The 25767-nt window shown below is 41.2% G+C and overlaps 1 protein-coding gene across 1 annotated transcript in view; it reads right to left on the reverse strand.

Moving 5' to 3' along the window:
* crebbpa (CREB binding protein a) overlaps positions 1 to 25767 on the reverse strand; it is a 95983-nt gene that overhangs the window by 65548 nt on the left and 4668 nt on the right.

Below are 25767 nucleotides of genomic sequence, written 5' to 3' on the forward strand. Positions count from 1 at the left end.
ACTGGTGTATATTACAATTCATCTACTTATCCATTGAAATTCTGTTAAAAAGTCTTGAAACCTCCTGTATTATATTTTCTTCAGGTCACTCAGCTAAATTTGGGAGCTACACACTAATGCACCTGGGAAGCAACACCATTGTGGACTTCCAGCTTGTTCAGGTGGGATTCTCTTTCTGGGTGTAATTTTAGGCGTGCTGGCTGTTGATGCTGAACACTGAATTACACTGAATTATCTGTACAATGAAAGAATAAAAGAGAAATGAATAAGTGTATACAAATAATTAATTATTATATGAATGTTATATTTTTCAGTGTACGTGGGTGAGCTGATGAGGCTGGTGTTTGAAGAAGTCTTTGAGGACCCAACACCCTTTGTGGAGGAGATGAATAAAATCAACATCAATCCACTCAATTTGACAGGCCCTCGAAGGAGGAAGTGGTAGCCCGCCATGTCTCACGTTTTAGTCTAGGGGCGGTCGGAAGCCCACGTACTGTCCAGCCAGATCAGGGAACTCCTGGCGTATCCGGCGGACCACACACGACGGGATGACCACTCTGATTCCTCGTCCCAAAAAGCCCCAGCACCAGCTTACGAAGCTGCGATAGGCCAGATGCCTAAAACGCCTATAAGAGGAGGAATGGATGATAACATATATGTGCTGTCCTGTTTTTCACCCTTACCCTCTGGCTGCTTGAACAACTGAATTTCCCCACAGGGATTAATAAAGGTCCATCTTATCTCATACAGTGTATATATACACATGATCAATTTGTACATTTATCAAAATAAAGTTTGATGGAACTACTTGATAGCCTTTCTTCCCTGAATTATTTGCTCCTAGATCATTCATGTATAGCAAACCATTATTTTATTTTTAATTTATTTTATTTTATTTAATTTTATTTAATTTATTTAATTTATTTAATTTATTTAATTTATTTAATTTATTTAATTTAGTTTATTATAGCTAAAAATAACTTACTCTTCTTAAGTTCTACGCCTCAAAGGTCCATAATCAAACCGATAAATATTGTGGAGGTTCTGCAGGGTGTAGGGATTGAGGCAGTTTGGTTCTAGTCCGGGGTGGTCAACCATGCACACAATGGGTTCTGGGACTTGGTGCATTCGTGTTAAAACCTATAGGAGGATAAGATATTTGTAACATAATACGTTTAGCAATTAAATCCAACTATGGCGAGGTTTACAAAATAAACATTCAATTACTATAGAATAAATAAAAGGGCATATAGTCTATTGACTTGACAAGTATGTATGGTGTATAAAATGTTGTGTGCTACTGTTGGTGTTTTTGTATTTGTTGTGGTGACACCCTGTTTTGACCATAATTCACCTTTGGTATAGTGTTGCCACACGGACCCTTTAGTGTGTGCTCTTAGGTTTAGCTTGCCATTCCTAGCTTGTCAGACAGAGCAGACATGTATTTTACCTGATTCTAAACACACCGCCCCCGACTCCCTTTCATCGGCACTATACTGTCACCTTTCTAATCTCCCTGCAACAGAGGTTTTCCACCTCGGTAGGCATCACTGCGCAGTTTCCACACGTGCACCTAAATAACAACAGTTGGAAAGTTTGGTTAGTCAGCGGACACACTTGTTACTGTGATGTAGATAAATGATGAAGTTCTAACATTACATCTGAAATGTAGCAGCTATACAAAATTAAAACGTTCCACTGTGAAACCGCCTGCTGTATTCTTGTTTGGGACGGTGGATCAGGTACATCACGGTCCGTTTCACTCTCAGGGTCGGACTCCGGTTCGTACATATATGGCTTTACTGACGCCATTTCATTTCTGCTACTCCGCTCAGAGCCGAAAAAACACCATGGGCTAAGTGGGCTAAGTACCCGCTAAACCAGTTTACGGCAGATGTCAACAGGGGCAGAGCCTCTCTGGTGGTTGACAAATCAGAACAGAGGGGCCGAGCTGACCAATCGGAGCACACTGGGCTCACAGGGAGGGGGGGCAAGAGCTGCAACGAGCCGTTTAGTGGAGAGAGTGAATACACGTAGTTTACAGAGATGCTGTATGCGAAACAATGTGAGTTTGTAAAATTGCACAGTATAAATCTATTCTAGTAGACATCAACAATGGAATTATGATCAGTGGAAATGGCCATGTGACCTTTAAATAAACAAGAATACAGTTTAAAAGGAGAGTGATTTGTAAAATATCCATAAAGAAAAAGAAAATCTGCTTACAGTTCTAATGTTGCTCTCACACCAGATTGATGCTTTTAACTTCAACATTTAAAAATATATATTCCCGGGGGAGCATGCCCCCTAGAGGAGGTGAAGTCCCCCCCCACACACACACTTAAATCATGTTCACATGGATAGGAAACTAAATACATTTGCACACATCTTGTGTCCATATCTTTCTGTTTTGGTGATCATGCCACAACCGTGCACATGGTTTATGTTTATATTTATTAAGGATCCCCATTAGCTTTTGCTCTGGACAAAAGCTACTCTTCCTGGGGTCCGACACTTAAAACAATAATACAACAACATTCAAGACATAATTCCTGACATCATTAACAACATCACCAATATCATCAACAATTTCCAACATCAACAATCTCATCCACTTTCAATATCAATCTCAGTCTCAGCCAAGGATGGTACATGGTAAGAGTCATGGTAAGATGTCTGAATTAAGAGGTTGCTTTTTCTTTGCACAGCATGAAAGAAAGGCGAAATGAATGGGCTGTGATTTTAGTATTTTTAAGCAGAGGTCAATAATTTGTACGGCCCTCGGAGGATGTTGTAAAAATTGAAATGGCCCTTGAGAGGAAAAAGGTTCCCCACCCCTGGTGTAAAGGAAAGAATGAATGGGGCCATGTATCGTGAGATTTTGAGTGACAACCTCCTTCCATCAGCAAGGGCATTGAAGATGAAACCTGGCTGGGTCTTTCAGCATGACAATGATCCCAAACACACCGCCCAGGAAACGAAGGAGTGGCTTCGTAAGAAGCATTTCAAGGTCCTGGAGTGGCCTAGCCAGTCTCGAGATCTCAACCCCATAGAAAATCTTTGGAGGGAGTTGAAAGTCTGTGTTGCCCAGCGACAGCCCCAAAACATCACTGCTCTAGAGGAGATCTGCATGGAGGAATGGGCCAAAATACCAGCAACAGTGTGTGAAAACCTTGTGAAGACTTACAGAAAACATTTGACCTCTGTCATTGCCAACAAAGGGTATATAACAAAGTATTGAGATTAGTGCTGAACGATATACCGTGTCATGGCGATAACCGCGATATTCACACCGCAGGGACGTGCGGTTTTATTCATTAAAAAAAAAAAATGCTGACACACTTTAGTACAGCATTCAAAATAAAGATACCCTTATTACTTATCGAAACTGCACATACAATATATCCGATTAAAGCTGAGACTCCACAGATTATTTAAGTATAGTATCCAAGCGATCCGATCTCGCGACAGGGGAAGAAAACACAGACATCACAACACGTACCTTTACGGAGCTTTTACGGGAGATCGTCTCACCGTAGCTGTCAATCTGATCAAAAGACGTGTTCAATGGCATTAAAACGAGAAAAAACGCGGCTGAATCGGTTAATCCATAGGTTGATAATGTATCTGTGGTTTTGAGGCAATTGTTTATAATCCATAATTCCATTTGTATGTAAAAATCGGAGCACAAAAGTTAGCTGCTAATGGTAGCCACCAGAGTGTATGCAGCTTCTGGTTTTGGCTACACTGCACTCTCACTCCTTATTTGGTAATGTGTGTGTGACTGCCGCATAGCCAAGACCGGAAGCAGCAGCCACTCTGGTGGCTACCATTATTAGCTAACTTTTGCTCTGCGATTTTTACATAAAAATGGAATTATGGATTATAAATGAAATCATTTTTTTTATACAGAGACGTTAAAAACCTATGGATTAACCGATTCAGCCGCGTTTTTTCTCGTTTTAATGCCATTGAACACGTCTTTTGATCAGATTGACAGCTACGGCGAGACGATCTCCCTAAAAGCTCCGTAAAGGTACATGTTGTGATGTCTGTGTTTGCTTCCCCTGTCGCGAGTTCGGATCACTCAGTGATGATACTATATACCTAAATAATCTGTGGAACCTCAGCTTTAATCGGATATCTTGTATGTGCAGCTACGATAAGTAATAAGGGTACTTTTATCTTGAGTTCTGTGCCAATGTCCGTTAGCATTTTTCGCTCAGAGGTCATTTCGATGCTTCTTATAAGACTTGTGTTTTGTTTTGGTAAAAATGGTTTGTATCGTCAGTTAGCTGAGATTATTTCCGTTAATCTGGTATAACACATTAATAGGTTCTTAAATATTAAGATCCCCAGAGACACAGTGTTGTGAAAAAAAAAGTAATGTACCCGCCGGGACCTTGGGGCTTAACAGGTTTTAAAAAAAACGCAATATATATCGCAGGGGAACAAAAAACCGCAATGTCAGTTTTTTCCAATATCGTGCAGCCCTAATTGAGATGAACTTTTGTTATTAACCAAATAAGTGATTTGTTGTACATGAATGCACCTGCCAATTACCTGAGCAAATTGGATGCTGCCTTAGTGTGATTCTGTTTATTTTTACCTTACTTTAGTAACCATCCGTTCAGTTATTGACCATTGTGAAGAGGCAGACGTTTTCCTTTTGTTTAGTATTATTGCAACTATCGGATGGAATCAATACATGGGCTACATGTGGCCATCACAAGTAAAATCATAACGAAAACTACGCCGGTAAAATATGCGTGTAGAAAACGGCTTATGCTACAATATGATAGCAACAAGTAGTCAAGATAGGCTGATTCACTAACATCACAGTAGAATGCCAGATACACTTTCATAACAGCGTTGTGATGCCAAACAGCTTTCAGACTAAAACGCATTCACTTATGGGGATGGGTGATATTTATCAGCTGCTTGTGTGACAGTCAGACAATGAAAACTTTACAGCGGCCGCTGCCGCGAGTTAACGGGAGACTAAACTCCGGTAGACGAGCAGCACTGCAGCAGGCAGTAATGCAGCTGAACCACATTAACAATACACCACGACACTCTGGAGAAAGGTACAAGGTTGGAGAAGTAGTTTAATTTAATCTGGCTTCGTATAATTAAAAACTACCCGACGCAGTCCTCTATTGATGTTGTTGTGAGCGGTGTTGCGGAGAAAATCAGCGACGTAAAACGCCGTATGGGTCATAAGAAGGCATGTAAACGGTTACGTCATGACGCAAACGATGACACAATAATTAACTTTTTAACCTAATTCACCTTTTAACCTGCATCTGTAACAATGAGTGGGCCAAAGAAAAGAAAAGTCAACATTTAGTGCCGAGTGTATAATGAGTGGACAGCTAAATATTTTTGTGACGATCTGCTACTGGGCCGGCCCGTCTGTTAAATTTAAAATCATAGTGGCCCCCGAGCCAAAAAGTTTGCCCCCCACTGTGCTAGAGGTTGCCTTCATGACATGTAAGAGGAATGTGAACACTTAAACTGGACCTGTCCCCTAAAACTCTTCGTAGCCTTTATTTAACCGGGTAAAAGCCCCTTGAGATCAAAAGATCTCTTTTTCAAGGGTGACCTGCAGCACATTGGTTACACATCAGGGCTCAACGCTAACTTTTAAAAGCGGTTGCCAGGCTGGCAACCAGGCATCAGCTTTTGGTTGCCAAAACTGAAAATACGGTTGCCATTTTTAGTCACCTTATATTTTAAATAATTAAGATACTATACAGTTATACATCAACTTAATAATGAACATGTGACACAAAAGAATATTCAAATGCTTTACAATAAGTAATCAACACACTTATTTGAAACTTAAGTGGTAGGAAACCTGTCCACCCTCAATTGCTGGTATACAAAATACCAGTGCGGTTGTTCTTCACAGATCCGTCACAAAGGAATTGAGCAAGTCACTAGTTTCTTGGTCATCCATCGCCTCCCTTTCAAATGTGGGTTTTCTTGACCTTTGTTTCGATCCCCACCATATATCCATTGTCCCTTCAGCATTGAAGTCTTGGATTGGCCAGACTAATACATTTCTAATGTTAAATAAATGAAAACCATTCACAGTTAAGAATTAGATATTATTAATGCTGTAAATTACCTTTAATATGTCTAAATATTTAAAATGTGTTACCCTTTTATAGAAGTGATTATATTTGTATGCCAATATTTTCCTATGGTAGAGTTTTGTTTAGCACTTTTATTTTGGTAGTAATAATATCGGGAACTTTTACCGGAAGTGAATGGACGGAGAAGAATGTACATATATTTTGCCTCCCAAGACTTTACACATTTCCTCTTTGCTTTTCGTTCGGGTTCATCTTGCGCTTTATCAGTTGAACATTCATTTAAGATGTTGACGGGTTGGCCGAACTTTTTACACCACAGTCAAACAACTTAATTTGCTTCGCCATTTTTTGTAAAACAAACACACGGCGCACCCTATACATCCATGGGCGCACCGCGCACGCGAGTAAACGTGCATCGCTTTCTGGCTCCGTAATCACACCAATGCACGTGCAACTTAAGTATCAGGTTCCGACTGGTCACAACAATAATTAAATATCAGTCTTAATACAACAAATAATTAACATTTATCTATTTTGGGGTGCACATTTTGCGGTTTGCTGTTCTTATTTGTGACCGGCTCTATCGAAATCAGTCTGAAGTTGCAACGGCTCATTTCAAAATAAACGTGGATTTGCATAAAAAACTATTTTTTCGGGGTTTGGGTGTTTTGTTTGATTTTAAACAAACAAAGTCTTGGCTTTCAGAATATGAAACTTTTATTTCCAAACTCACACGATAAATACATTCTTTAAGCTTGTAAAGGGAAGATGACAGGCAATCTGCTCTTCCGCAGCACCGCCCCCCCTCCCTCCGGCTGACATTATGAATGTAAGCGTAGAGTAATCATAAATAACACGGCAGGGTCCGTTACAGTTTGTTTTCATCTGATTTCAATTAAACAAAGTCTTGGCTTTCAGAATATTAAACTTGTTTCGGCAAATTCAGATGATAAATACAACTTTGAAGCTTGTAACGGCATAATTACAAGCGGAGAATGGAGTAATTTAACGTCACAGCAGGCATAACAACAGCCGGTGTTTCTTGTGAGGGTTTTCCCCGGGAAACAAACGCAATACACACAAACGCAAAATTACACAAACACACACACACACACTCGCAAGCTTCCCCCAGACCAGTAATCCAAACGAAAATATCTTCCCTCCGTAGTATTTTGATCATTTTCTCCGCTAATAATCAATCAGATCGATGGATTCCAGAGAAGAGAAAACTTTGAAGGCCTTTTTCTCAAAATTATGACTCGGTGACAGTCATTATATAATGCGACATATTTCGCTTAATATTTGGAGTACAAAAACAATCCTGATATCATTAGAAAGCTAGGAATATCCTCTTTCCAGCAGTGTATACAACTCAAAATGTGTCTTCGGGTCAATGCGACTGATTTCGATAGAGCAGGTCACATTTCTTTATGTTAGAAACTGGTTGCCACTGATGGGTCAAGTCTTGGATTGCAGAGTATGAATGTCCTCTTGCTATTTTCAGTTGATAAATACTTGTGTAAAGTTTGTGAAGGCAGGAGGAAAGCTTCCGCGATCACCGTCTCCTCTCTGTTCCTCCAAACCCCGCCCTGAAAATATTGAGTGACAGGCTGATAGTAACCTGATAGAAACATTATTATTCACTTAATCACTGATTGAGATATGATAACGCTAACAATCTCATACATTCATGGGATTTACGTAACAGTAAGACAGAGATTAAGTACGCACCCACATGCAGTATTTTTGTTTTTATATGCTGTTGTAAATACTCCTATTGTCTGCTGTGGTCAGACTCAAGTCTTGTTTGTGATGCCACATTCAGGACATTCAGTGTCCTTTTATTAACAGAAGACCGTTGCTAGAAGCTGCAGAAGTATTCGTTTTTGAGGATGGAACAATTTGACACACAGATATAGGGAGGCTCGACCTATACAATTGATTTATTATGGTTTATAATTTAATGTCAAGACGAAGAAGAAGAAAAAGAACTGTTCAGGCTACACGTCACTCTCACTCCTTATTTGGTAATGTGGGTGTGACTGCCGCATCGCCAAGACCGGAAGCAGCAGCCACTCTGGTGGCTACCATTAGCAGCTAACTTTTGCGCTGCGATTTTTAAAAATAAAAATGGAATTATGGATTATAAATGAAATCATTTTTTTTATACAGAGACGTTAAAAACCTATGGATTAACCGATTCAGCCGCGTTTTTTTGAGACATCTCCCCTAGAAGCTACGTAAAGGTACGTGTTGTGATGTCTGTTTGCGCTTCCCCTGTCCGAGTTCGGATCACTCAGTGATGATACTATATACCTAAATAATCTGTGGAACCTCAGCTTTAATCGGATATCTTGTATGTGCAGCTACGATAAGTAATAAGGGTACTTTTTCTGTGCCAAAGTGCGTTAGCATTTTTCGCTCAGGGGTCATTTAGATGCTTCTTATGAGACTTTTGTTTTGGTAAAATGGTTTGTATCGTCAGTTAGCTGAGATTATTTCCGTTAATCTGGTATAACACATTAATAGGTTCTTAAATATTAAGATCCCCTGAGACACAGTGTCATGAAAAAAAAAAGAGTAAAGTACCCGCCGGGACTTTGGGGTTTAACAGATTAAAAAAAACGCAATATATACCGCAGGGTAGGGGTGTTGAAAATAATCGTTTCTACGATGCATTGCGATGCGGACGTGGACGATTCGGTCTCGATGCAGTGACGGAAAATAATCGGTTATAGCGTAGTAACGTTGCTTCCTGATTTTCCGGCCGCGGCTTTACTATAACGTTTTTTTCCCCCGTCACTTTAATATCAAATCGGTCGGTGACGCAGAGATCAGGGAACAGACGTGACAGCGGCACGGCAACACCAAACACAGAGCAGTCTGCTTTATCCACCAACACAAGAACACCAGTCCAGAACCAACAGCAGAAGGACCCGCTCTGAATCACTCCGTGTCGCTGCGGCACAGGGATTTATGTTTTTCAAAAATAATCACGTTACAATCATGTCAGGTTTTTGGTGGATTTAATTAAGTCTTGGATTACAAAGTATGAATGTCCTCTAGCAATTTTCAGACGATATATACGTGTGTAAAGTTTGTGAAGGCAGGAGGAAAAAAGCTTCCGCGATCACCGTCTCCTCTGTTCCTCCAAACCCCTCCCTGAAAATAATGAGTGACAAGCTGATAGTGACCCGATAGAAACTTTATTATTCACTTAATCACTGAGATATAATGAAGCTAATTTAATCTCATACATTCATGGGATTTATGTAACAGTAAGACAGAGAATGTAAGTGTGCACCCACATGCAGTATTTTTGTTTGTATATGCTATTGCAGGGGTGGCCAACCAGTCAGAGGTTAAGAGCCAATTTTTTTCTATTTTACTGCAAAGAGCCACATCAAACACACAGTGATACCGCTTGTTTCAGTTTTTTGTTTTCTGGAGACAAGATTTCAACCACGTCACTGATGCATTTTTGTGGCATTGGGATATATATTTTTTAAATCCTCTGGAGCAGAGAGAGGAGCTGTGGATTATTGTTATTGATTAATGCATCAGTGTTTCTGTTCAAAAACACTAAACTCACAACTTAAAATGAAAGCGTTTAGTTTATTTAATAAAAGAGCACATGTTCAATGTGAAAAGTGACAGTAGTTATAGATTATTTGCAATTTGGTGCTATGTATATATTAAAAAATAATAATAATTATATATATTTTTTAAACACCTTGAATTTCAGGGGGGGGGCGCGGGGCTCCGTTGGCGGGAAGCAGCGCCCCTCCAAGACAATGGTAGGGGAAACACTGGATAGTGTTTAATCAACGATAGGTTCCCCCCCCTCAAAGGTGATTGGTTCACTGCATCACAGGTATTATTGTGATTGGCTCTTGGGCCACATCAAAATTAGACGCGCTGTCATCCTCTCATACTGACTCCTGACACCACACATACACACGTAGGGAGAGCCGGGACGAAAGTAACACGGGACGAAAGTAACACGGGACGAAAGTAACGGAGCGATTGTATCCGAGCCCAAACAACTTTGACCGACCAAATTACGTCAGAATTATCAGCATTCAATACTTAACAGACCTACTAAATATCATGTTTAACTGTCAGGAGTAGCTAGCTAGTGTTGTCACGATACCAACATTTTGTTTTCGATACCAAGTCAAGAATTGCGATTCCGATTCTTTTTCGATACTTTTCTTAAAAAAAGGGAAACAGTCTTAAATGTAATTATTGTGCTTTATTTCACACCAGAACCATAACCATAACACACACACTTTTAAACAATGAGAACAATAAATAAAACAAATGACAATAATTCGTATTAAATCAAATTAATACATCTCTTACAGACGGGCCTCGTGGTGTCCGTGGCTTGCCCTCACTGTCAGAGATATAGCTAAAATACTTCCAAATTTCGCTTCTGGCGTGTTTTTTGTCAACAAGCCGAGGCGCAGCGGCAGTTGCACTCCCACTTGCAGCCATGCTTCTCGTTTTCTCACATACTCTGGCAGCTAGCGCGTGCACGAGAGAGGGGAGGGACTTAGAACGTGCTTGAGAGGGGCGGCACTGCAGGCACGGCTGCAGTGCAGGGAATGGTAGCAGAGCGCTGAACACACACGGCTCTTATTAAACGGCGCTTTCTCACCGGAGTACTTTCCCCCGTCATTCTTAAAGTACCGATACTAATGAAACGGAGGAATAGTAACGTTTTTAACGGCAGGGTATCGCGGTACCTTTCAAGTATCGGTACACCGTGCAACACTAGTCAGGAGTCAGTGTCTCTCCCCCAAACTCACACATATACAATTCGATATGAACTGAAGAGCCGCATGAAACTAGGCAGAGAGCCGCATGCGGCTCGAGAGCCGCGGGTTGGCCACCCCTGTGCTATTGTAAATACTCCTGTTGTCTGCTGTGTTCAGACTCAAGTCCTGTGTGTGATGCCACATTCAGGACATTCAGTGTCCTTTTTTTAACAGAAGACCGTTGCTAGAAGCTGCAGCTAGACTGCAGAAGCATTATTTTTTTGTTTTTGAGGATGGAACAACTTCACACACAGATGTCAATGGATGCTAGACCTATACAATTTATTTATTTTGGTTTATAAATGAATGTCAAGACATTTATGTTATTGATTTCTGAAGGACTTTCTAAATAATAAAAAGAGAGTTCATATGTATTTACTGCATGTATGCATTGATGAAAAATAAGCCATGTGCAGTAATATAGAAAATTGAGGATGCAACGCATTGGTATGAATCATGATGCATCGGGATATCGAATTGAATCGAGTCATTGACAGGATAATCGTAATCGAATCGAATCGTGAGACCAGTGAAGATGCACAGCCCTACCGCAGGGGGGGGGGAATTGCGATGTCAGTTTTTTTCAATATCGTGTATATATACTGTCGGGTCTCTCATTAGGTGAGCTGCATGAGATACTGACAGGCTGTCAGGAGAGGGAGAGAGGGGAAGAGAGAGGGAAAGAGAGCGCTTCCGCTAATTTCTCCCGTGTTATTATCCAAAGTGAATGTAAACTTGAATAATGTACATAATTTGAATGTGATAATTAAGTTGATTGTTGTTTGTGGAAGCTCCAGTGAATGAGCCCCATTAACTGAGTTTTAAACATCACTTTAAATGGAAGATTTAAAGTGATGTTTAAATCTTCCATTTAGGCCCCGCCCACTCGATCGGATCGGCGATCGGTATCGACCGATACTGATTCCGGCGATCGGCCCCAAAATTGGCGATCGGAGCATCCCTACTTCCAAGTAAACACAGCCTTCCCGATCTGCCACGCTAGGCCTCTGTCAAGCAGGTGCTCCATGTGGAGGAAGCTTGTTTAGGGCTGAAGGGACCATCCGTCTTTCCCTCCCTGGCTCCCCTCCCTGAGCAGCAGACACATGGATGCTCTCAGATCGGCAGCATTCACTTCAGCCACATGTGCTCAGGCATGGCCCGGCATTCAATTCTCAATGGGGACATACACACTGTGTGGGACCTTGCCCCCAGGCTCCTTGGCTGGGAACCAAAAATGCAAAGCAATGTTTTGGTTAGGTAGCAACACATGTAGTCAGGGGGTAGCCCCAACCATGGAGGGAGGGGGGCGCTGGAAGAACTACTACTCTTCACTTCCTACAAACTCTCTATTTTCACTTTCCTCGCTATCATTTGTTTTTCATTACCCCATTACCGTTTTTTGCTCCTTCTTAACCTGTTAAGCCCCGAGCCTGTTTTCCAGGTCTCAGGCTCGAAAATGACATTCCCAGACCAAATGACCATAACTACACTTCTAAAAAAGGGGAAAATGAATAATCTTTTATCTCAAAGCAATGATAAACCTGTGAGTTGGATATAGAAGAGTCAGAATCAATATAGATTTTTTTTTATTTAAAAGTAAATTCAGATTGAACATAGTAAAAAAAATGAAGTGCCGGTCAAAGGTCTTCTTTGTTATTTATTGAGCTTTAAAACAAATGAATAATGACTCTATATAATCATATAAGAATAAAACACGGAGGACGGAGATCTCTTTTTCTCCCCCTCTTCTGACAGCCCAGCAGCTGATCTCAAAGCATGCTCCCCTCTCCTGCAGGGGGGCGTGGTCAGCTGCAGCTCATTTGCATTAAAGCTACGTCACAGAATCCGCCCCTGCAAAAAGAGGGCTGGAAAGAGCAAATGAGGGATGGCTAAAATGCAGGATCTGTTTGGTATTTAAAAAAAAAAAAAAAAAACTATATTTATATAGGTATGGCCCTACAATATATTGTTCAAATATAGCATAATAATAATAATTCCTTACATTTGTTATAGCATGATAGGTCCACTTTAAGGCAGTGGTTCTCAACTGGTCATTAAGTGTTAATTTTTATCCCGGCAACAATCTTGATTCTGATTGGCCAGAAGACTCGAAAAAAAGACGTTTTATTGAGAAACCGTTTATGGTCTCCGGTACTTCCAGTCCAACGCCTACTGCATGCAAAGCATTAGAAAATCGGGCCTTCAAAATAAAAGTTTGACCTTTTTTAAAAAATAAAAAAACCGGGGTCGCGACCCACCAGTTGAGAACCACTGCTTTAAGGGTCTTTGGAGAGGGTAATCACATCTGATGAAATACTGTTATGGATTTTTAGAGAACCATGAAACTGAGTTTATTTATGACTGTTGATTCCAATTTGTCAATGGTACCATCATAAAAGTTATAGAACTTCAGATTTTAGACAAATCAGGCTTCAGTGAGTCATTAAGGACTCACATTGCTGGACATCGGGAACATTGCATACATACAATTACGTGGAGCTATACCGGCGGGCAATCAACTCTTCTTACCCTGTGAAACACACTAGAGGTGAAGTTGAAGCCCAATATAAACAAGACATAACTGCTCTTCCTTCCAGGTAATGACTCTACCGCCCATGACCTTTCTATTAGCATCAGCACCTCTGTTGTTTCCCCAACTCACAGTGGAAGGAATCCGGGTTTTTCCAATGGAGGACCAATTGTCCTTCCCTGCCAACGTTGTTGCTAAAAGAACTGCTCCTGCAGTTATACACTCTCTACAAGATCAGGAGGATATGTCTCCTACTGACCCAGAAGACAACAGAGGTTCTGGTCCAGGCTCTTGTCATCTCACACCTTGATTACTTCAACTCCCTAATGGCTGGTCTACATGCAAGTGCCATTTGACCTCTGCAGCTAATTCAGAATGCATCAGCTCGACTGGTCTTCAACCTACCAAAGTTCTCCTGAACTACACAACTCCGCTTCAAGACACTGGTACTCGCCTACCGTGCTAGGTGTTACCTACATCTAGGGCATGGTTGGACCATGCACTCCAGCATGAGCACACACTCTGCATCAGCCAATCAGCTCGCTACTCCCTCAATGCAAGTTGGACCCAGGTAACCCTTAACAAAAACACACACTACTCCCCGTTGATATCAGGGAAGCAGAAAGTCTTAATTTCTTCCGATTCAAAATGTAATAACCAACCTGTTTTACTTGTACCTTGGCCCTTAAATTCAACATGATAACAAAATACACTAGCACTTTAGCCCATTTGAAAATAAAGCACCAGCCTTACAATGGTTTGTCTTATTGGAAGCAAATACATCTGCTTTTTTCTTGTTGTTCTGAAGCTCTGTCCAGCCCAAAGCAGCTGGACAGGGCTGTGCTTTTGAGCCAAATTACACTTTATGATATATTAGGGCTGTCAAGTTAACGCGTTAATAAAACAAATTAACGCCACTAATTATTTTAACGCGATTAACGCATGTGTATTTTTTTTCCTCGGCCGCCCCGTAGTTTCAGAGCGCATCGAGTTTAAAATACCATCTACAAGCTGATGCTGACAGCCCCGCTCCTGCCGCCCGCTTGTGGCAGACCACACTTCCACGCTCACCGGCAGGCACCGACTGGCTGTTGGGAAGACCGGGAGGGTGTGTGTATGTGTGGCCCGAGCGAGAGAGAGACCTTACGTGCATTGTTGTTGTTAGCATCTGGTGCTAGCTAGCTGCGCTAACGGATATGGAGCTGTTTAAATGAAAACAGAGGAGCGACATTTCGCCACAACTGCGCCGAGCACTTGATTTTATGCAGGCAGCCAGACAGTGGGACATTGTACGAAAAGTCAGCACACTCAGTGCGCGCGACATGATTGCAGCGTCCAGGCAGCTCCCGTTCGAGCATATGCCTTGAGTTGCACATAACTCCAACGATCCAACACACACACACACACACACACACACACACACACACACACACACACACACACACACACACACACACACACACACACACACACACACACTACACCACACACACACACACACACACACACACACACCACACAACACACACACACACACACACACACACACACACACACCACACACACACACACACACACACACACCACACACACACACACACACACACACACACACACACACACACACACACACCACACCACCACACACACACACACACACAAACACACACACACACCACACACACTTTGTATTGTATTATTGTATGAGAGAGGTTCCAGGTTGAATTGAGGCGAATATTTGTAATGTTCAGAGGTTGTTGTGTTTAAATATTCATGAGAATATTTGTCATGTTCAAATGATAATAAACATTAGCATAAAGCATATTTGTCCACTCATATGTTGATAAGAGTATTAAAAACTTGAAAAATATTCCTCTAAGGTACATTTAGAACAGATCAAAAATGTGCGATTAATTTGCGATTAATCGCGATTAACTATTTTAATCGACTGACAGCCCTAATATTTGAACAGCAAGCTTTTATTAATTTGAAATGTTTACAAAAACAAAAGTCTTCTATGTTGTCTATTTTATCGTTTTATTATACTGAGGGAAAGAAAGCAAGCCTTCATACACCATTAATAAAATAATTACCAATTAGCCCATTACCAAAACAAAGAATGCAAAAGAATAATGATATATCATATTTAGGACATGAAAGTAGCTGGGTGGTGTTACATCATCATCCATCTCCCACTGCTATTTCTTGGGGGTTTCTGGTTGCCCGCAGTCAGAAGCATTAATGGCTATAATAGCGGCTGCGTCACAAGCTCACCGTGTGCCTGCTAGGCTTTAAAAAGGTGCCATTTGAGCTGCGGTAAGTGAACAAGTGTTTGTGGGTGGGTGAGGGTGGGGGGGGTGTTCTACTGACATAGCCATGACTGACACACTTGGCACACTAGTAGCTTTGATCAGCATAAGACAAACACAGAGTAGGAGACTCACCCTACACACACATATCCCAACCACACCAGAGAAAAGAGGCCCTTTAGCTAAGACCAGAGCTTGATTCAAATGTATTCAATGAACATACAACAGCTTTGCTTACTGCCAATGGACTTATATTTTTTCGACAGAGAGGCAAGGAGAGCCTAGGGAGACTGCAGCGTGACACATGGCCAAATAAAGAGACAGCAGGCACGTGCTGCTACAACAATAAAAAGGGAACCTCCCCATACACACACAAAACATAGTTCACACACACACACACACTGCAAGCATTGACACTTTACTACACATCTTATTGTGCAAACCCTCTCCATAAACATGAGTTACATTAGACCCCAAAATGGAACATGCAACTGAAAACAGACACTACTGCAAGAGGCCAAATGTCAGGGGAGAGGGGAGCAGCTCACAACGCTTCAGGCACGACAGTCATTATAGAATAATAGCCAACGCTTTATCAGGAGTAATTTATGGTCAGTCTCAGTTGTTGCCCAGTGATGTCCCATGAGTTCCCTTTGGTCACAATTGTAACTGGCGAAAACTATAAGGGGTGGGCGTAGCGGGTTTAATGATTGAACGCTGCAGACATGTGGTGCCTCTGCCGTGTGTGATGGGTGTTGTAATTCATCGTAGTCGTGTCAGCTGCTTTTGTTAAAAGGCTGTCCAGCTTATTATTTTTATTGCAGCCCAAACAAAATCAAACTCAATGAAGAACATGTGCCTATTTGATAGATGTGATGCAATCCGTGGATGCCAAGGGGAGAAAAAGTTCCCTCTGGCAAATAAACGTTTGATAATACTGTTGTTACCAATTACATCAGACATTTTAGAGAAGAAGAAGAAAAAGTAGTGATGCAGCATCCAGTCAGTTACAGTGGGAATCTCTCATAATAGACTATGTATATAATAAGCATTGTATAATATACATATATTTTGTCTATATTTATAGCTAATTTACATTTTATAATACAATACAATATACCTAAGCGTGCTGAAAAGGTCTATGTGTGGTAAACACTGAGAGTTATATACCGTATATTATAGGGGTGTAACGGTTCACAAACTTTTCGGTTCGGTACGTACCTCGGTTTTTAGGTCACGGTTCGGTACGTTTTTGGTTCAGCAGAAAAAATTATCACAAAACATAAAATATTTTTAATATTTTTATTAATCTGTGAATAATGTATTCACTCAAATAAATACAAAATATAATCAAATAAACATTAAAGTGCAGCATTTCGATGAACTGAAATAATCTGTACTTGAACTGTACTAGTACTCACCTAAGCAGCCAGATTGACATTAGGATTTGCTTGCTTGTCATTGTATTTTCATGTTTTTTAAAGAACAATTAATTTGTCCACATTGCTTGCCGAAAGGGCAGATCTGCTGGCACTAACAATGTCTCCTGCTGTGGAGAACACCCTCTCTAGGGACATAGGTAGCAGATACAGCCAGGTACCGCTTTGCTAACATGGCAACATAAGGATATTTGGCGTTTGTAATAGCTTTGGTTCGGTCTGAACTCTCTGCGAGTGGTGGAGGCTTAAATGCTAGTGGGAGTTGGGTTTGCATTTCAGTCATTTTTTTTTTGGTACGGTGATATTCACGTTCGGGTGATGCCTTTTCAAATGAGTGTGCAAGTTTGATGTATTGCCAGCCGCGTAACCAATTTTAGTTGAACAATGCCGACAAACAGCTTTGTTTCGGTCCACCTGTCTTTGTCTGTCATCCTTGTACGTAACTGCGAAACCAAAATGTTCCCAAACCGGAGACTTCAATGATGCTGGAGGATTTTCGAGCTCAACTTTATCTGCGTTCGCCATTTCCACAAATTGCTGACTACATTTGAACACATCCCTGTGACCAGCTCTCATAGTATGCCTCTCGTCCAATGAAATGACTTGGTCGCTCTATGACGCGTTGAACTCAATGTGAGCAAATTACACTGAATGCTGCGACGCAGCACCTGAGATTACTTCCAAAAAGTTGTTCACGTTCTCAATTGTTTACGTTTAACGTTATATTTGTTCGGTACACATGTGTCCCGAACCGAAGGGCCCATAAAGAATATTTTCGGTACGAATACATATACCATTATACCCCTAGTATATTGCTAGTTATCTTCTGACCGAGGGATTCTACCCGGTGGTTTTTAGAGACATCAACAAGATGAGTGTTGTTTGGGACTTTGACTGTAGGCTTCCCAGCACCCCTTGCCTCTTCCCTGATATCGGTAACCCATCCGACCCGTCTTAAACAGGGAGGCGGTCTAGTTTACCATGCTTTGTGCATGTGACTTTTTTTCCCCATGTCATCCTTATCCATGTGCATTAGGGGTGTTGAAAATAATAGTTTCTACGATGCATTGCGATGCGGACGTGGACGATTCGGTATCGATGCAGTGACGGAAGATAATCGATTATAGCGTAGTAACGTTGCTTCCTGATTTTCCGGCCGCGGCTTTACTATAACATTTTTTTTTTGTCACTTTAATATCAAATCGGTCGTGACGTAGAGATCAGGGAACAGACGTGACAGCGGCACAGCGGCACAGCAACACCAAACACGGAGCAGTCTGCTTTATCCACCAACACAAGAACACCAGTCCAGAACCAACAGCAGAAGGACCCGCTCTGAATCACTCCGTGTCGCTGCGGCTCAGAGACACAGGGATTTATGTTTTTCAAAAATAATCGCGTTACAATCATGTCAGGTTTTTGGTGGATTTAATTAAGTCTTGGATTGCAGAGTATGAATGTCCTCTAGCAATTTTCAGACGATATATACGTGTGTAAAGTTTGTGAAGGCAGGAGGAAAAAAGCTTCCGCGATGACCGTCTCCTCTGTTCCTCCAAACCCCGCCCCATCCCTGAAAATAATGAGTGACAGGCTGATAGTGACCCGATAGAAACTTTATTATTCACTTAATCACTGAGATATAATGAAGCTAACTTAATCTCATACATTCATGGGATTTATGCAACAGTAAGACAGAGAATGTAAGTGTGCACCCACATGCAGTATTTTTGTTTGTATATGCTATTGTAAATACTCCTGTTGTCTGCTGTGTTCAGACTCAAGTCATGTTAGTGATGCCACATTCAGGACATTCAGTGTCCTTTTTAGAACAGAAGACCGTTGCTAGAAGCTGCAGCTAGACTGGACTTTCTAAATAATAAAAAGAGAGTTCATATGTATTTACTGCATGTATGCATTGATGAAAAATAAGCCATGTGCAGTAATATAGAAAATTGAGGATGCAACGCATTGGTATGAATCGTGATACATCGTGAAGCATCCTGATATCGAATTGAATCGAATCGTTGACAGGATAATCGTAATCGAATCGTGAGACCAGTGAAGATGCACAGCCCTAATGTGCATACAATCAATGCATGTTTTATGTGTTCACAAGAACAGTTTTTTCACTAGCGACTTCATTTTACACTAAAAGTGCATCAATCACCAGAAAGAAAACTCTACCAGATGGACGTTTGGCTTACTTCATCACACTTTCTCGACTGTGACTATAAGTTACTTTGTAACTTGTTGCTTTGTCGTATTTTGCTAGACACAGTTTGTACAGTGGATTTACCAAACAAAAACTGTTGTTATGAGAGCAGCTCATATGTTTATAAAAAGAAAATGTGCAGTCACGAAACCTGCTTTAAGGCGAGACACGGCAGGCAAAAACATCGTTTTTCAGGTACTGGTCAATTTTGAGATTTTGTGCTATTTTGATTCCATAACATGTTTTCTTTCAGGCTTTTGGAAGGAAAACGTACACAATACACATTTAAGTGTTTATTTTACTATAGTTTGTCTATTTGCGTCTGTAGATTTCTCCTAAATTCATCAAAAGTTAGCATTCTAACGTAACCTAAAGTACCGCGACCGCTGTGTGCACCATGTCAACAGAGGTATCGCTGGAAAGCTGTGTCTCTCCTGCACAATCTCATCGGATCCAAATATGGTCATTTCCTTTGTATCAGAAACCAATCGTGAAAGCACAAAGGGGTCTTAAACCAAGAAACAAAATCTCATTGGCTGGTGTCAATTTCTGACAACGTGATTCGTTCAGATGCGTCACGTGGTGTGCTAAAACACTTCCTGGTTAGCTTTCAGCTAGAAATTGAAATCTCAAAATGCCAAAAGAACGGCGAAAAAAACGTTCACAGAGAAGACGACAACAATTGTCACTTCCACGAAGCAAGGTTATAAAAAAAAAAATTACCCTGAACATTAAATACCTTCACGGAGTGCGTCGGTGCGCAAGCTGTCATCCAAAGAACAGGAGGGTTTAGCTAGCGCCTCACTGCAATCTTTAAAGGTCGTTTTCTCAAAATGAGTTTTTTCTCCTACTCTGAGTTCGAAATTTCAACTTCAGTAGCACGTACATACACCAAACCTTCCAGTTATATTCCTATCAATATTATGAAGGCTTTTACAGAAGGGTTTGTTCATATATCATTCATAGCCTGAATTATACAACATTGTATACCTAAAAACATGGCGAAAATGGATATTTTAGGGCTGTTGACAGTATTTTCTGATTTATGGAGTGATAAAAATAGATATCCAATATCCCTTCTGTAAAAGCCTTAGATACGAATATGACTACAAAATGAAACAAGAATTTTGAATCTGGCTATATCCAAAGTTCAGATTTCGATTCCTGAAATGTGTTAAAATATGTGCATATTTAATGAGATAATGGTAATTTGCATATTTAAACATGCTATTTCAGAAAACTTGTAATACAAAAGACAATTGCCTTATTGTAAGTAATTAACTGGAGACATTTCTAGCTGATACCTTTAAGTTAAAAAAACTACCCTATTCACCTGGGGTGTCTCGCCTTAAGGCGAAGTAAACGTGCATCTGTGCAGTTTTTTTCTGTAGGTTTTGGCTTTTCTTCCAAACCCAATGGTGGTTTGACATCAATGAAAATGTATTTTGTTTTATAAAACCCTGGACAGAGTGAAGGTGTCCCAAGACATTTTATTTACAGTTTTGGTTTGTAACTACTGTGCACTGTTATCTCCTTTGTGATGTGTCAAAATAAGACATGTCATGCAATCGAGCCAAAACGAACATCCGTGAGTGGCGGACATGGCCAAATAACCTTGCCAACATAACTTTTTACAAATGTAGACAAAAATGTACATTAACGCTTTCCATGATATAGAGCAGGGGTGCCCAACCAGTCGATCACGATCGACCGGGGAGATTCCCAGTCGATCGCGAGATGTGTCTAAAAATAGAACAACAATATTCTGTTTTATCGTTAATGTCCTATAACATAATCTTCCTGTGCCAGAATAATGCACTTGAACCCATCAAAGCTTTGTGATTGGCCGGCGTGACCCCATGTGTAGGGGCGTGGCTGGTGGGCACTGTTTCGCTGACCAAAAAATCCCAAAATATATAATTTTCACTCCGAGTGGGAGGATGATTATATTTGTATCTATTCCAATTCAAAGTCCATCTGTCTCATCTGCAATGCAAGCGTTGCTTTATCGAAGAAGAGTAATTTAGGAGCGGCATTTCAAAACGGTGCACAAACGCTACGAGACGGAATTCCCTCCTAATTCTGCCCTACGCTCCCAAAAGGGGAGGGACCTAAAAGGACAGCTAAATGCACAGCAGTCCATTTTCACCAGGCCCAACAACAAGAGCAAGGCTGCTACCATAGCATCTTATCGTGTCAGTCACGTTCTTGCGAAACACATGAAGTCTTTCAAAGACGGCGAAGTTGTGAAAGAAGCATTCCTGGAGGCTGCAGACGCGCTTTTGGGGGACAGTAAAAATAACAGCATTTCAACAGGTTTTTGATATAATAAAAACTCAAGTTAGATACAGTTATTAATCAGCTGTAAGTTTTAGTTTGTTTGAACTTATTCATTATAATTATTGTGCAAAATGGTATAAGAATGCAAACTTAAATTGATTATAGTCTATTACAGTGTTGCACGGTGTACCGATACTTGAAAGGTACCGCGATACCCTGCCGTTAAAAACGGTACGATTCCTCCGTTTCATTAGTATCGGTACTTTAAGAATGACGGGGAAAAGTACTCCGGTGAGAAAGCGCCGTTTTAATAAGAGCCGTGTGTGTTCAGCGCTCTGCTTCCACTCCCTGCACTGCAGCCGTGCCTGCAGTCCCGCCCCTCTCAAGCACGTTCTAAGTCCCTCCCCTCTCTCGTGCACGCGGCCACGCGCTAGCTGTCAGAGCATGTGAGAAAAAGAGAGGCATGGCTGCAAGTGGGAGTGCAACTGCCGCTGCGCCTCGGCTTGTTGACAAAAAAGACGCCAGAAGCGAAATTTGGAAGTATTTGAGCTATATCTCTGACTGTGAGGGCAAGCCTACGGACACCACGAGGCCTGTCTGTAAGACATGTTTTAGATCCCTGCAAACCAAGGGAGCCAACACATCAAACTTGGCTAAGCACCCGCCGACCGGTGTTATGCCGTAGCCAGGTTGAAGCCTTGCCGTGGATTGAAGCCCTGTTCGCGGGGACGCGCAAAGGTGACGTCATCGCCTGTATTGAGCGTTCGCCGTTTTCTAAGCTTTTTTCTCTCTTTTGAATGATATATCAGATTAAACAGCAAACGGCTGAATACATAATGTGCATACAATTGCGAGGAGGCTCGTTTTAAGGACACGTTTTTCAGATCTGTCACAATCTTCGTATTGGAATAAACTTCAGTTTTTGAGTTTTTTGAGTTTTTTCACTCTGTTATGTTCCTCCTTCCGACAGAACAGACAATGACAGTATAATATGTGATTTGTCAGTATAGTCCTATTTCTTAAACCTTCTCTGTTGTTTAAGTGTCTGATAACCACGAATAGTAAGCAATGATATCACATATATGATCATGTCAGACACTGTTATTTTCAATCAAGCCTAAAACATAATGTGTTCAAACTGGCTTCACTCACTTGAATTTCTCCTTTGAATATCATTTTTATATATTCATACTCAACACATGTTTGTATTGTAATGCCACTCATATTTTTTTTTTTTTTTTTTTTTTTAAAATTGTATTTTAAGGTGACATTGAATGCTTTGAAAGGTGCTCTAAAATAAAGTGTATTATTGATCTTATTACCTCTATTACATTACATTTCATTTTCTATCACACTATTAATGTTCCTTATTTTAGACTAGGTTAATCCTGGTGTCAATAGGGAAGATCTGCACTGTTCTCTACATAACATGTTCAGAGCAGGTATTTCTCCTGCCGGATTTGGAACCCCCCCTATATCTTTGCCCAGGATAGTCACAACTTCACCAAAATCACACTAGTGTTTGCTGTCCCCCTCTAGTGTGTGCTCACAAAAGCATTTTACTCTGGGCCCTGCAGGTGAAAAACTAAAGAGGGGCTTCAAAATCCGGCAGATCAGGTGTTGGTGCTGCCGGATTTGGAAGCCCCCCTAAATCTTTCTCCAGGATATTCACAACTTCACCAAAATCCCTCTTTATTTTTGTACCTGCTGGGCCCAGAGTAAAATGCTTTGGTGAGCACAAACTAGAGGGGAACATGCAACACCAGTGTGATTTTGGTGACGTTGTGACTATCCTGGCCAAAATTACAGGGGGCGCTTCAAAATCCGGCAGCTCTAACACCTACACTGCCAGATATGGAAGCCCCTCTTTAGTTTTTCAACTGCTGGGCCCAGAGTGAAATGCTTTGGTGAGCATAAACTAGAGGGGAACATGCAACACCAGTGTGATTTTGGTGACGTTGTGACTATCCTGGCCAAAATAAAGGGGGCGCTTCAAAATCCGGCAGCTCTAACACCTACACTGCCGGATATGGAAGCCCCTCTTTAGTTTTTCAACTGCTGGGCCCAGAGTGAAATGCTTATGTGAGCATAAACTAGAGGGGAACATGCAACACCAGTGTGATTTTGGTGACGTTGTGACTATCCTGGCCAAAATTACAGGGGGCGCTTCAAAATCCGGCAGCTCTAACACCTACACTGCCGGATATGGAAGCCCCTCTTTAGTTTTTTACCTGCTGGGCCCAGAGTGAAATGCTTTGGTGATCACAAACTAGAGGGGAACAGGCAACACCAGTGTGATTTTGGTGAAGTTGTGACTGTCCTGGACAAAGTTGTAGGGGGGTGCCATATATGGCAGGAGAAATACCTGCTCTGCTGAACATGTTATAGAGAACAGTGCAGATCTTCCCTATGGACACCATGATGAACCTAGTCTGAAATAAGGAACAGTAGGGATGCACGATATTGTTTTTTTGAAACCGATACCGATAACTTCCTGCTTCTCAAGACCGATACTGATAATAATATAATATATATATATATTAAATGTACCTGTAGTTTTTGCACACCTGATGGCAAAAAAAAGACTAGTAGTGAGCAAATGACATGAGCATTACTACTATGAACAAAACAAAGCCAAGAACAGTTTTGACTCTCGTCAAGCGCCATCATTTCTATGAAGTTAGAGATCGTTTTAGCCCTGGGGTCGTCTCTGGCAAACTTCTTGCCTTTTTCAAACGCCTCGTCGATAGGTAAAAGCCCCGGTGCCTTTGCAGCTGGCTTTGGATTCGCCGCTAGTTTAGCAGCGCAGGCGTCTTCGTACACTTTAACACACCATCGTAGCGATGGCGATGTGTCAGGTGACTAATCAGGTTGGAAGTATTATAGCTCGTTGCCTTTTTCCCTCCTCGTGGAACTTCTGCATTGCATTTGTTAACACAAATAGCAAGCGAACTATCTAACTCTGAAACTTTGAAATAGTCCCATACTACCGGCGACATGTTTGTTTACTGTACTGGCTTCACGGCCGCACACCATTTACGTCACAGCCAGGCATGAGTTAGGGAGCGCTGGATTTGTGAAAAACTCCCCTCTTCCTAAACCACTAATACCACAGTACTGGCAAAACGGGAGGAGCCGAGTGAAAAACAAGCGCCCTTCATCACAATCCACCCACACCGCAGTATTTTTTTCTTTTTTTTTTACCCAAAAAATATATTGTATATTATCGGGGCTATTAATACTGTTATCGGGTTTATCGGGATGACGTCATAATTCCTAATATCGGACCGATAATTATCGGGCCGATAATTATCGTGCACCACTAATTAATAGTGTGATATAGGCACAGATATAAGATCAATAATACACTTTATTTTAGGGCACCTTTCAAAGCATTCAATGTCACCTTAAAATACAATAAAAAATAAAATATGAGTGGCATTACAATACAAACATGTGTTGAGTAGGAAACCACAGAGGAAAATTACATTCAAAGGAGCAATTAAAGCGAGTAGAGATGTCCCGATCCGATCACGTGATCGGGGATCGGAGCCGATCACGTGATTTTTAAAAGATCGGAATCGGGAGAAAAAGATCGGGGATCGGGAATCTTTTTTTTTTTTTTTAAATAATTTTTTTATTTAGTGTTACAAAACAAAAATGACCATGTTCACGTCTTAAAGTCATCCTGAGGACTTAGTTTTGGTTTAAAATTACACAACATCATGTATGTGTTGCTTCTTTTGGGCTTGTTTTCATAGACCTAGTTGCTTATTTCTCTCAAATCTGGCAACAGAGTGGGCGCAGTGTCTAATAGTAGCAGTAAGCTAACGAGAGGCTACGTTCAGCTGGTGACTCGGGAGTCGGGACAGAGAAAATGTCAGCAGTTTGGAAGTATTATAAAATTGAAAGCGAAGGCAGTGTAACAGCCAGATGCAATGTTTGCAAGAAGGAGGTTCCGCGTGGTGGAAAGAACAGAGCTACGTTCAACACGACCAATCTAATTTCACCTGAGAAACAAACACTAACAACAACACGGCGAGTAGCCTACACTAGGGCTGTACCCGAATATC

This window comes from Gymnodraco acuticeps, unplaced genomic scaffold (assembly GCF_902827175.1).
Source record: "Gymnodraco acuticeps unplaced genomic scaffold, fGymAcu1.1, whole genome shotgun sequence".
NCBI lineage: Eukaryota > Metazoa > Chordata > Actinopteri > Perciformes > Bathydraconidae > Gymnodraco > Gymnodraco acuticeps.